The 12901-nt window shown below is 37.0% G+C and overlaps 1 long non-coding RNA gene across 1 annotated transcript in view; it reads right to left on the bottom strand.

The window, feature by feature from the left end:
- The window catches only part of LOC116662527, a 157516-nt gene that overhangs the window by 124836 nt on the left and 19779 nt on the right, over positions 1–12901 (bottom strand). Inside the window, exon 2 of the long non-coding RNA XR_004318490.1 lies at positions 9244–9352. This is a non-coding gene — a long non-coding RNA (uncharacterized LOC116662527). The remainder of the gene's footprint in view (positions 1–9243; positions 9353–12901) is intronic.

The raw sequence follows: 12901 nt of genomic DNA, 5'->3' as shown, positions 1-12901 counted from the left end.
TTTATTAGAGAGTGCTCTTGGGATCAATACCTGAGGAAGGAAAAGGAAGGGAAAGGAGCAAAATTAGGCAAAGGAAGAAGCCAGGTTCCTATGCAATCTAGTCAAAGGTCTCAGTCAACCCATAGAAAGTTCTAAAACTAGAGTGGCCCTTACTAGTGGTCCCCATTGTGAAGAGGGGGCAAGGCCTTTATTATGCTCCCACAAAGTTCAGCCACTGAATGAAGGCTACACCAGGGAAGGGGACATGATCTTGGGCATGGCCTGGTCATCATAGCCTTCTGTATCCATGACTACTTCACTTGTCCATTTACCATCAAGACTGGTAAGAGAATTTCAAGAAACTTGCAAATGTTTTGTCTTCATGATAAACATATTTCTCTCTGCCCCCTTTATTTAACAGAAGCCCTACTTCCTCTTAATGGTCAAGGTCAGTTACTTCCTTAGGGTAATAACTCCTCTTTCTGCCTACTTTTCCTTTGACACAAGAAGCCAAAAGTATCCAGGCAGAAACTGGTAGCTTATGGTCTGTGGGGCCCGTGCAGTATCCAATGGTGAAAATGCTTCCTCTCTTAAGGAACCACGGAGCCCAGATTTGGAAACAGGAAACAAATCCTTAAAGAGGGTCACTTGGAGTGATGGTAAACAGAGACACTTCTGTATCAACTCCTGATTCTCAGATCTGTATTAAGAGGGCACCACATCAAATAAATATCATTGATTAAGGGTATACACAGTATCATAGAGGATGGCACCCCCTACTCATAAGGAATCTTCTCAAAGCTGATACTTCAGCTTTGGCTTCAATGGGTTATCACTTTCAATCCAAAAACTTCTGTGTACCATTCCTTCCAGGGTGGAAAGGGTCTGTGTAGTCAACCTGCCACCAAAATGGATGATTAGTCTCCTCAAGGGATAGTGCCACACTGGAAAAACATTAATGATCTCAGTTGCTGGCAGATGAGACACTTGGGATTAACAATAGCTTCATCATTAGTAATAAGAGTATTTGCTATTGCCCCATGTACATCCTTCATCTTTACCATCATGGCTACTGAATTCACACGTTCACTATGTCAACACTGGGATGGCTGATGACCAAGGCTAGCTGATGCCAACTGGTTGAGCTACACTGCCTTCTCAGTTGTTTAATACTTCTTCTATGATGGATATCTATGGTGAATATTAAAATATGATTCTAGTATCTTCACACCAAAGTTTGCTTACTGCTGTAAGTCCATCCACAGTAAATTAAGCCTTTATTCCAATGTCTCCTTGTCCTCAATCTTCTAAAATTTTTCCTTCCAGGTCAATCAGCCAAGCCATTTGCCACTGCCCATAAGTTTGTAAATATTGTAATCATGGGCCACATCTGTTTCCAACCTGACTAAAGTTCTCTGTGATGATTTATCCAAATTGCTGTCTTTCAAAGTTATTGCTGATAAAGGATGTTTTAGAGCAGCTGTCATTTTTTGGCTTACTTATGTACCAAGCCAACTGATCCATGAACCAAGTTTGGCTTTTTCGTACCCAGTCAGCTGGTTACAAGGGACCTCCCTATGGGGTCACACGTAAGGAAGAGGCATAGGTACAAGAAATCTGAGTAACCAACTTGTGCAGCTTTCATGTGCTCACTAGCCCTTTTCATGTCCAATCCTGGATGCACCACTTTCCTTTTACTACGGATTACTGCTCACATCTATGGGATATTGCCAGATCTTATGATTTGATAAGTATGAGAGAAGCCACCTTATGATGGGCAGGTGTGGCTCATGATCACTAGATGACCCACAGCCAGGTTCTCTATCTTTATCATCGTAGGAACTATTTTTCAAGTGAAGCAAGACTCTTCACTGCCAATGGCAAAGTCTTGCCCCCAAATCCTTAGGATGTGCATGGTGGTTCTCCTATTATTAGGTCCTGCCATAACTCCAGATGGCATGTTTTCTCACAACATATACCATATTCTTAATCACATGGGCCAAACAGCAGGGCCTCTTGAACTGAAACCTGGAGTGCTACAGAATACTTCACTGCTCTTGCGCCCACTCAAAGCTGACAGATTTTCATGTCACTCAATATACTGGAGATAGTGTAAATCCAAGAGTTGAATCATCTGCCTCTGCAACCTGAAGAGGCCCGCTGGGCCTCCTTCATAGAAGGAGATGTGAGATGAAATGGTTTGTCCTTTACTAAGGAGAGGATGTCATGAGATGTCTCAAACTAATGGACTCCTAAATATTTTACTAATGTTGTGAGCCATTCAAATTTCACAGAATTTATTTCCCACCTTCCAGAGCACACATATCTTAACAATGCCCCAACATACTGGCTGCATCTTGAACAGCTGGTCCAATTAGCAGGATGTCAGCAATATGGGCCCAGTGTCAAGTCTTATGAGATGCCCAGGCAATCCTGGTCCCTTCAGACTACACCATGACAATGAGTTAATACAGCCCAGAGGCAGGACCATAAATGTACATTCCACTCTTCCAAGTAAATGTGAACTGTTTCTGATACTCTTTCTTAATAAGATGGAAGAAGAAGCATTAGTCCTATTAATGGCCACACACCACGTTTCTGAGGCCATGTTTCTCTGCTCTAGCAAAGATATTATATCTGGGTGGTACTACAGTCCATGCTGAGTTTACAGTAGTCCTCTATTATCTTCCAGAATTCAACTAGATTTTAAGTGGCCAGACTAGAAAAATAAATGGGGATATGAGTGGGCCCACTACCCCTGTATCTATTAGTCTTTATATCTTTATGTCCTTGGGATAAAATACTGTATGATTTTTCTATCCTCTGGGTGAGATAACAGCCTCTTTACATGCTACTAAGCAGGCCCTTTGACATTTATATTCAGTATTTAATTGCTAATTAAACACTCCCTGCTTTTTATGTCTTTTCCAAAATATCAATCATGTTTAGCAACAGTCACCCAATTAAAGTGTCCTTAGAATTATCCCTCTGTCTATACACACACACATACTTCTCAAGTACTTGATAGGCTGCCCCTGACATGGTAGCCATTTCCCAAAGATTCCCCCTCTCCCACAGTGAAATTCATCTCCTATTATTCACACCTTTGTGTAAGCAATTTCTTTGAATCTGGATGGGCCCTATAACTTGCTTTTGACCAATAAAATACAGTAAGAGCAATGCTGCATAGCTTTAGAACTTAAGCTGTAAGGGTCTCCTGAACACTTACTCTTAGGCTGTATCCTCTCTGATCCTGGAGTGTACGTCATGAGAAATCAAAGCCACATGCATGGGCCACATATAGGTACACTTCTCCACAGTCCAAGCTGATCTCCCTGTCAACAGACAGCATCAACTTCCAGCAAGGTGAGTGAGCCGTTTCAGATGGCTCCATTTGCACTTTTTGATGACAGCAGCTTTGGCTGACACCAGAGAACAACAGTATGGAAGCCCCTAAATGACAACTCCCCAGCTAAGCCTTCATAACCCACAAAACTTTGTTTTCATAACACTAAATTTTGGACTGGTTTCTTACACGGCAGTAGGTAACTGAAACAACTGGTATACTCTTCCTAATTCACCAATAAAAAAATTTAACTATTACAAACCTACTTTGTGCCAGGAGTTATTCACATTTATATATATTCACATTCCATTCAATGATGGAGTCATCATTGCTAGCTAACTGACATACGAAACAGCTCCTGCATCTCATCTTAGCAACTATTTTCTAACACCACTCCTGGTACCAACTGATGAAGTTTGGGTTCCCCAGAAAGATTTGTGAGACACAGATTAGAGTACAGAAAATTTCTTAGGGATTTCCCTTAGGATCAAGAGCTGTGGAATGGAAGGGGCAGGGGGAAAGGAGAGAAAACAGAACTGAGCAGATTGAAAAATTGGGTTGTAATGTAGTCTTAATAAAGGCCTCAGCTGATCCTACAGGGAGCTCTGAAGGTAGGAAGTCCTAAAAGGAAGATAGGGCAGTTTTCTCATAGCACCCCAAACATCAACCTTCCCTTGTCTTTGCCTGTCAACTTTTGCCGAATTCAGATGTTAACTGGGATGCATGTTCCATCAGCAGACATTTCTTCACTCCACTTATACCCCAGGTAGACGTCCCAACACACATTCTCAAAGCATCTACCTTTTGTTGTTCTATGGTACTTATCAAACCGTATTATACTTTCTTGTCTTTCTCTCATTCCACTGAATTGTAACTGTAAAACTGTAAGCATATTTTTATACACAGTAATAATAACAATACTGGACATACAGTAATTCTTTAAAAATATAAATAGTCAATTATTATTTAAGTGAATAGTAGTATGACAAAATCATTGTCAAACTACAAATAACTATCTTCTCTTTGCCACTCTCATGTTATTGCTTTGATCTAGCAGGGGTTAGCTTAGAGGAAGGTAGATTTACAGATTCAGAGTGCTTATGTTAGTGATAATCCCAAGAGTACACTCACAAATGTTTGATCAAAATCAAAGAAGGCAGGAAAAAAGGGAACATATAAAAGAAACAAGTGCAATGAATAGAAAACAGGAAACATGGTAGGTGTTAATGCAACTATATCAATAAAAGCTTTATAAAGAGATTGGCAGAAAGGATTTTTTTTTAAACTGAAGCAAATGTCTAGAAGAAACTTATTTTAAATACAAAAACAAAAATACATTAAAAGTAAGAGAATACAGAAAGATACACCATGCTAGCACTACTCTTGAGTAGCTATATTAATTTCAGACAAAGCAGACTTCAGCGCAAGGAAAATAAACAGGGATAAAAGAAAGCATTATAAAATTATAAAGGAGTCAATTCTCCAAAACATAATAGTTCTTCAAATGTATGCACTTAATAGACTGTTAAGAGGCAAAACTGATAGAACTTCAAGGGGGAATAGACGAACCCATTATAACTGAAGACTTCCACACCCCTCTATCAGTAATTGACAGATCTAGCAGTTAGAAACTGTGTAAGAATAGAGTTGATATGGAAAGCACCATCAAATTTATCTAATCAAAATTTACAGCATGCTTCACCAAACAACAGTAGAATAAACATTCTTCTCAAGATCACAACGAACATTCACTAAGACAAACCACATTCTGGACTACAGAATACACCTTAGCAAAAATCATACAAAACATGCTCTCAGACCACAATGGAGTTAAACTGGAAATCAATAGCAGAATAGTAGGAAAATTCCAAAATACTCAGATATTACACAACACTGCTCTTAATAACACATAGGTCAATGTGGAGGTCTTTAACGAAAAAATTTTAAATATTTCCAATTAAGCAAAAATGAAAATATAATTTATCAAAATTTCTGGAATACAGTGAAAGCAGTGCTTAGAGGGAAATTTATAAAATTGATATATTACAGAAGACCTAAAATCAATCATCTAAGCTTAGGAAAATGGGGGAAAGAGTAATATAAGCCTAAAGCAAGCAAATAATGATGATAATAATAATAATTTATAGCAATAATCAATAAAATTGAAAACAGGAACTCAGCAGAGAAAAATCAACAAAACTAAAAGCTATTTTTTTTAAAAAATCAATAAAATTCACAAAATTCTAGCCAAGCCATCTATAGAAAAATGAAAGAACAAAAAATATTAATATCAGAAATGAAAGAATGGTCATCACTACTGATAACTTGGACATTAAAAGGGTTATAATATTATAATGACATGATAAACAACTCTATGTCTACAAATGTGGTAACTTACATGAACTGGGCCAATTCTTAAGACATGATCTATGAAAACTCACTAGAGGAATAAATAACCTAAATAGGTCTATAGATATTAAGTAAATTGAATCAAATAATTAATAATCTTCCTAAAAAGAAAGCACCAGACCTAGGTGGGTTCATTGGTGAATTCTATCAAACATTTAAGAAAGGAATGACACCAATTTTATGCACTCTCTTTCAGAGTATAGAAGCATAGTTGACAGTTTTTTACTTATTCTTTGAGGCCTATATTACCCTAAAACCAAAACCAAAGCTATTACAGGGAAGGAAATCTATAAACCAGAGTCTCTTCTATAAACCAGTATCTCTGATGAACATAGATGCAAAAATTATCAGCAAAATCTTAACAAATCTAATCAAATAATGTAAAAATAATTGTACATCATGTCTCAGAGGGATTTATTCCAGGTAAGGCTGGTTCAACATTTCAAAATCAATTAATATAATCAACAAGATACAGAAGAAATATTATACGATCATATCATTAGATGCAGAAAAATACTCGAAAAAATTCAGTATCTATTCATAATTAAAACTTTTGGAAGTAAGAAATAGAAGGAAACTTTCTTAATTTGATAAAGAAAATCTACAAAAAACCTACAACTAACATTGTACTTAATGCTACGAAGCTGGTTGCTTTTCTGCTAATATCAGGAACAAGACAATGTCTTCTATCACTACTCCTTTTCAATGTCATATGCCAGTCCTAGCTAATGCAATAAGACAAGAAAACAAAGTAAAAGTTATACAGATAATGAAGGAGTAAATACAACTGCTTTTGTTCAGATACATGATTGTCTACGTAGAAAATACCAATGAATTAACAACAACAAAAAAAGCCTCCTGAAACTAATAACCAATTATAACAAAATTGCAGGATATGTAGTAAATATACAAAAGTCAGTTGCTTTTCTATATACTAGCAAGGAACTATTGGAATTTTATGTTAAAAACACAATACCATTTACGTTAACCCCAAAAAAAGAAATACTTCAGTACAAATTGAACAAAATATGTACAAGATCTACATGAGGAAAACTAGATCTTAATGAGTTATTTCAAGTTTGCATGTTCATGGATTGGAAGACTCAATATAGTAGGGATGTCAATTCTTTTCAACTTGGTTTGTAGACTCAAATGCAATCCCAATCAAAATGCCAGCAAGTTATTTTGTTGGTATCAACAAACTGATTTCAGCATTAAGACAGACGAGCGAAAGACTAGTACAGCTAACACAATACTGAAGACAAAATGAAGTAGAGGGCGGGGGAGGGGAAGGAGAGGAAGGAAAAGAAGAGGAAGAACACAGGAGGACTGACACTATTTAACTTTAAGATTTAATATGATGCTACAGGAATCAAGACAATGTGGCACTGGTGAAAGAACAAATATATCACTGTAACATAATGAAGAGCCCCCAAATAGACCTACATATATAGAGTCAACTGATCTTTGCCAAAGGAGTAAAAACCATTCAGTGAAGAAAAGAGATACTCTTTCCAACAAATGGTGCTAGAAGAGTTGTAACCTATATATTAAAAAGATCTAAACACAGAGCTTAGACCTTTCACTAATTTCACCTATCATAATTAACTCAAAATGGATCATAGGACTAAATTTAAAACGCAACACTGTCAACTATATGACCACCGGGAGACAACATAGGAAAAAATCTAGGTGATGTTGGTTTTAGTAATGAGATTTTAGATGCAGCACCAAAAAGCACAATCCATGAAAGGAAAAAACTGAAAAGTTAGAAATTTATTAAAAGACACACTTCTGCTCTATGAAAGAAAATATTTGCAAAATGCATATCCAATAAAGAATTTGCAATGAAAATATACAAAGAATTCTTACAAGTCAGCAATAAGGAAACAAGTAACCCAATTAAAAACGGGCAGAAGAGCTGAACAGACACCTAACCAAAAGTATACATATAGCAAATAAGCATATGAAAAGATGCTTGACACGACATGTAGCTAGGGAACTGCAAATTAAAATGATAATGAGATACCACTATACTTCTATTAGATGGCTAAAATCCAAAACACTGGCAATATCAAATGTTTGCAGAGGTGGAGCAATAAGACCTCTCATTCATTGCTGCTGGAAATGTAAAATGACACAGGCACTTTGGGAAGAAAGATTGGCAGTTTCTTTTCAATTGTAATTCTAGGTATTTACCCAATTGAGTTCAAAACAAAAATCTGTTTATAGCAGCTTTATTCATAATCACCCAAAACTGGAAACAATCAAGAGGTTCTTCAGTAGGTAAATGAATAAAAAAACTGAAATATCCATACAATGCAATATTATTCAGTGATTAAAAAAAAGTGAGCTATCAAGCCACAAAAAGACATAGAGGGACCTTAAACACATATTGCTAAATGATGGAAAGTGGTCCAAAAAGGCAACCTACTATCTGATTCTAACTATATGACATTCTGGGAAAGGAAAAGCTATAGGGACAATAAAAAGGTCAGTGGTTGCTGGCGCTCAGATTGAGGGTGGGGGATAACACTGGGAACTTGTAGGGCAGTGAAACCATTCTGTGTAATACCGTAATGATAAATACACGACATTATGCATTTGTGAAAACCCACAGAACTATACAAAGACTGAACCTTAACAGAAACTACTGACTTCAGTTAGTAACAGTGAACCAATCTTATTTCATTAATTGCAACAACTGTACCACACACTAATGCCAGATGTTCCTGCGTGTGAGTACTGGGCAGGCAGCTGGGATATGGGGATTCTATTATCTGTTCATTTGTTCTATAAATTTAAAACTGTTCTAAAAAGCACTCTATTAATTAAAAAAAAAACAATTAGCATGTGATGAGTTTGAAAAAGAAAATTAGAGAACCCGTAAGAATAAAGGTGAGACTAATTTAGAAAGCTACTAAGGTTAAGTTAGAGAATAATGGTGGTTTAAAGTAAGGTCAGAGTGATGAGAATGAAGTGAAATTTAAAGATTCAAAATTCAGAATACTGGGAGGAGGCGAACAAAGAGACAGAGACAGAGAGAGACAGAGAGAGAAATGTTTATAGAAGGGTGAGTGGGAAGAGATGACAGATAAGAGGAGACAAGCTGATCCCTCAAGTTTCTGGCTTGGCGAAAAAGAAGTCTTCAGCAATTATCAACACACCACTATGATACTAGAAAGAAATATCCATGGGTATTATAGAGATTCAGCTTGCTTAGAATCAATAAACATTGCTAGTAATCTTGCTAAAAAGAATAGACTAAAACTATTTTAAAGTTTTCTATGGAATTCCAAAAGCTTATAGAGACTTAATAGTCTATCATGATGATAGAAGATGCTTAATACACAACAGTATCTAAATGATTTTCCTTTGTAGTCAGACCATGAAACATGGATTCTGATCGTCCTACTCATGATGGATATAGAATTGATGATGTGGACCACTCGGGTAACTTTTTAAAAATTCAGTATTTCTACTTAGCAATGGTAAAACAGACAGTTTACCTGTGGTTTCAAGGAAGGAGACTTTCTGTGATGTCAGCAGTGGGGCAACAGCAACACCTTCTTAAAGTCCATGTCTCTTTGTCTTGGCTCACACTCCTGTTGTCGAAACCTGTGATAAACGGAGCAGAAAAGATTTATTGGTATGCTTTCCTATCATATTAGACAAGATATACAGAAATGGATGCTTGAAATACTCATTAATAAGACATGAGTTGTCAACATTGTATAGCAGGGGAGGCTAAATCTATTATGATTAAGGGCTCTCATCTTAAAGGTAATTTGCACTAAAAGGTAGGCAAACAGCCAAAAGCCCATAACTGTACTTGCATTAGAAGGACTTGGAAGGAAAAGAGAAGACACATTTTGTTTCAGGGTCTTGGTTTACAGGAAATGCCTCTGTGTGTGTGTGTGTGTGTGTGTGTGTGTGTGTACGTACGTACGTACACATACGTACGCACGCCTACGCCTGCATGAAAAGTAAAAAAAGAGAAAAATAAAAAGCCACAGCAGAGGTATATTGTACCTCTATTTTTCACTCAATATAAACTATGTGATATTCAGGAAGAAGAGAGTTAAATTCAACCAACATTTTTGGCCTACTGCGAGGAATCCATAGAATTAGAAACATGATACATTTTACTTGATGACATTTATTTGAAGATTTTGTTCAAATGATCAAATAAGCCATTTTGGACATTTACTTGGCTCAGCTTAATCTAACATCGCTGACTTCATAAAAGTGACTTCCTGTAAAACATCAAGTCAAATTTATTCATTTTTGTGGTCAGATTTCTCAACCAGTTGGGATTGCATTCATCTCCATGTAAAGAAAACCGTATTATAATACGGTCTAATTTTGTTCACAGAATAAGAGAACAAGGAGTCCAGAGATAGGAGCCCCAGGCTGTGGAGCAGTTTTGTTATGCCAGTAATGCCCACACAGCCTCTCTGTCTGCTCCTTCATCCTTATTATGTGGTTTCTTCTTCCTACTTGTTGACTCAGAGTTTATAAGAAGGTGTTTCAGTCTTAAATTTACATTCTAGGGGAAAAAAGGCAAAGGCACACAAAAAGAATACATGCCAGCTCAAGCTGTCTTTATAAAAATTTTAAAACAGGAAAGCCATAGCACTTCCAGAATCCCAATCCAATTGACTTTTGTTTACACCTCACTGCCTAAGGCTGGGTCACATGACTACCCATAGCTGCGAGGCAGCTGAGGGGTCAGGTTTTCCTCTAGTATGGGCATACTGCTGTCCTAAGCCAACTTACAGTCCTGGTAGTAGTAAGGGGCAGAATGTTTATACACCGAGCCAGATCTACAACCTTCTTTCCACTCTAAACCCCACTAGCCTCCTCATTCTCACTTTCACACTTTGAAAGTATTCATATTCACCTTTCTGAAGACAGTGACACTTGAGAAATAGTTATTTTCTTGTCTGGGTACTTTGGCAAAAATAAAGACCTATTCTTTCAGAGAGGAAACAGAAGTTCTATGACCAAAATCTTCTATGATTATAATACAACCAAATACAATAGAAGACAAATACTAATAGAGCCAACAGCAGTCTACATGTTATGACTGGGCACAAATGCATCCATAGTCTCTGATAATACCATGACATCACAAAGACCTGGAAAAAAATCTGGGTTCCCCATAACCACAACTGGTGTGACATCCTAGATGTTCTCACTTGTTTGCTAGAGTGGGTAAGCATTAATACTAATTTTTTAAGAAGCTCGGTCTTGTATGTATTATAATTTTTTACAACTACACTTATTTACCCTATTTTTAGATGTCTTATAATGCAAACATAACTCTTTTTCTCAGCATAGGCAGGATATTTCTCAGAGACTCCTCTATTGATTTCCAACCCATTCCTGAGCTCCAGGCTCAACATGTATAATGCCATAAATCCAAGTTAACAAATGAATGGGTTATGCATTTTACCACAGAATCAAGTGAATTCTTTCCCTTACTTTCCTTTCTTCTTTCCCTTCTTCCTTCCTCCTTCTGGAGTATGGTATGAAAAAGCATGAAAGAATTTTTAAAAAGTCTTGGAAACTGGAATCACATGTGTCACTTGGACAGTGTCGGAATTCTAGTGCTGATTTGTAAAGTTCACGCAGAGATTTCATAGTGATTCACATTTAATTTTTAATTGTGGCAATTTCTGAAAGGTTATACATACAGACCTATACACTGCCAAAGAAAGAGATAATTAGGATAAAAATACTTGTTTAATACCAACAAGACTACATCTAAAACTGAAAAAGATGCAAACTTCTATATTTCAATTCAAGAACTCAATTCGTTAAGAATGAAATATAAGATGAAAACAATCATGCTTCATCATAGTTCAAATTAACCAAGCACTGGCTCAGCAAAAGTCAGGAACCTAACAGAGTTTGCTTCTAGAAAAATAAAAAATTCAGTACCCACCTAAATCAGGTGACAGGCCCCCTTTATCTGTGTTGATTAGATCACATTAGTATGCAAAAGATGTTTAATTCTGGGATCTGGACAAATAAATAGAGCAAGTCCAGAAGACAGTCAAAATAACAGGGGCCTGGGAACCATTGCATTTAAGAAAGATAAAACTGTTGAAAGAGCTGAGAATTCTTAACATGAAAAGGAATAACACTGATTTTGGAGGACAGGGAAGTGGTACAGGGAAGATAAATAGAAACAAAGTATTCATGGGAAAAAAAGCTTTTTTTTCTCTTTCTTTTCCCCCAAAGCAAACGATGACACTTTCTGCTTAAACCCTCGCTGGTTTCCCAATGTATTCTATCCCTGAAAACATGTGGCCCTGCACCTGCTGCCCCTCATCGTGCCACCTGCTTTCATGCTGACTTCTGTGCACCCATACCGACTTCCACTGGCTCTCTGACATGCCAAACCATTCCTGATGATGTCCTTTAGAGAGGACTGTGACGGCCACTTTCTCTAAAGGAGTATTCTGTCTCTCTCGGGCACTCCTGATGCACTCCCCAGTTTATGTCCTTCCCTCTCACTGCTGTCTTGTTTACTGATTCATTTCTTCATCACCTCTACACTAGAACACATTCAATGAGGGCAGAGAACCCTCATTTTTACTCACAAGTGCACTCCTGGGATCTAGAACAGTGTTTGGTGCACAGCAGTTGCCAAGTAAATATTCATCAGTTTAATCAATTATACCAGAAGGCAGAATTTGTCTCAAAAAAGAAAATTGTAAGGCAGTAGGGCTTATTTTAATACAAGGAAGAACAGGATAAAAATCTGTAGAGGCAAAAATACAGTTGCCTCCCCTGAGTCTTAAAGCTCAGACTGAAAGTTGACCTAACATAGTTGCTTTAGAAGCAAGGTGGAAATAAGTTAGAAAACTAAATAAGCTGATCTCATACATCCTTTCTATCATATGAGTCTATGACACAAATCAACCATGCTATGAGTTCCTTGAGAGGAGGAATTTTTAATTCATTTTTATACTCCCAGTGAAATACCTGGCTCAGATTTTTAAATAAAAAAGTCATTTTGAATTTAATCAATACTGTCAGCTATATTAATAACTACGTATCCATCAGGGTCTGGTCAGGACAGAGAAGCTGCACCAGTGAATTGAACAGGGAATGAAGAACTGTTAACTACAGTGGTTCATCCTGGTGAAACGTGGC

This window comes from Camelus ferus, unplaced genomic scaffold (assembly GCF_009834535.1).
Source record: "Camelus ferus isolate YT-003-E unplaced genomic scaffold, BCGSAC_Cfer_1.0 contig299, whole genome shotgun sequence".
In the NCBI taxonomy this organism is placed as follows: domain Eukaryota; kingdom Metazoa; phylum Chordata; class Mammalia; order Artiodactyla; family Camelidae; genus Camelus; species Camelus ferus.
This window is presented reverse-complemented; position numbering and strand designations above follow the sequence as displayed.